Source organism: Penaeus monodon, chromosome 15, assembly GCF_015228065.2.
Source record: "Penaeus monodon isolate SGIC_2016 chromosome 15, NSTDA_Pmon_1, whole genome shotgun sequence".
NCBI classification, from domain to species: domain Eukaryota; kingdom Metazoa; phylum Arthropoda; class Malacostraca; order Decapoda; family Penaeidae; genus Penaeus; species Penaeus monodon.
The window spans coordinates 7398176-7399635 of record NC_051400.1 but is presented as its reverse complement, the minus strand read 5'-3'; positions in this window follow the sequence as shown (position 1 = coordinate 7399635).

Sequence of the window (1460 nt, the reverse complement as noted above, 5' to 3'; positions counted from 1 at the left end):
CAATAAAAGACAGAGTTATGACCGCTGCTAACGTCGCCACGCCATTTCGACAGCGAGCTCCATATCACGTGATCTCCAGCTGTGCCCTCTGAAGGAAGAACCATTGTTTGGGTGAGATGGTTGGGGGAAGGAGAGGGAGGCGAGAGGGGGAGGGAGGAGGGAGGGAGGAGGGAGGCGACATGGAGAGGGAGGAGGGAGGGAGGAGGGAGGCGAAAGGGGGAGGGAGGAGGGAGGGAGGAGGAAGCGAGAGGGGGAGATGAGGGAAGCGAGAGGAGGAGGGAGGAGGGAGGCGAGAGGGAGAGGGGGAGGGAGGGAGGAGGGAAGCGAGAGGGAGAGGGAGAAGGAACTGGGGGAAGATGGGGGAAGAGTTGAGGGCGGGGAACGGGATGGGAAGAGATAGGAAAGGAAGGGGAAGCGGGGAGAACCGTTAGGAAAGGGGAAAGGGGAAGGGAAAAGGAAAGAAAGTGGAGGAGGGGAAGATTGCAAGGGGAGGGGAATAACGAGAAGGAAGGAAGAAAGGGGAAGGAGAAGAGGAGAAGGACTGAGAGAGAAAGAGTAAGGAAAGGGGTAAGGGAGGGCCGTTTGGAGATAGGAAGGGGAGAGAGGACGGGGATAAAGAGAGGGGAAAGAGAAAGAGGGGAGGGTGGGGGAGGGAGGGAGGCTAGTGTAGGAGAAGGGGAGGGATGAGGGGAAGGGAGTAAGAGGGTGTATGAAATAGGTACAGAAGCGAGGAAGAGGGGAGAGGAAAAAAAGGAGAGGTGATTGAGAAGAGGAGAAAGAGAAAAGCAAAAGGGAGAAAGGGGGTTGACGAAGGAAGCCATTTCAGATAAATTTCTCTTTCCAAATATATACATAAAAATGATATGTAAAATTATGACCACAAGAGATTCTCTGACATGAAAAATGTCTTAAATCAAACATATTAATCATTTAGCGCATTGCATAAATCAATCTTAAATTATACGGCCAAATAATTTGAAAACAAACAAACAAACAAATTAATTTACATAAACCTCATCGAAGGTAAAAAAAGTATTTCTTAATAAAAAAAAAACATGCTGGTAATTGGCTAATAACTTACAGATTATTTTTAGAAAGTCTGCTTGGAAGAAATGCACATGATTGCATGTCATTTGAGGGTTGTGTCTACTGAGTTTCCAAGAAATTATTTGTATGGGAAGGCAACTTCAAAGTATGTTTTACTGACATACATTACAGGCATCGTAGGTGTGTTACCCTTTCTTTTCGTTTTCTTTTTATCTTAAGGAAACGACTAGTGTTTGGATTTAGTGCCTCGGTATCTGATTGTATGTGAATGTGATTTATTGATTATCTAAGGATTGAGGCAAGGACGCACACACTTCGCTTTTTCTCTGATGATACTGAGATACTGGTTCCATAACTGTTGTTGCTTCGTGACTACTTGTGTTTTCTTTTATTTTCTTCGTCGATGATTTCAT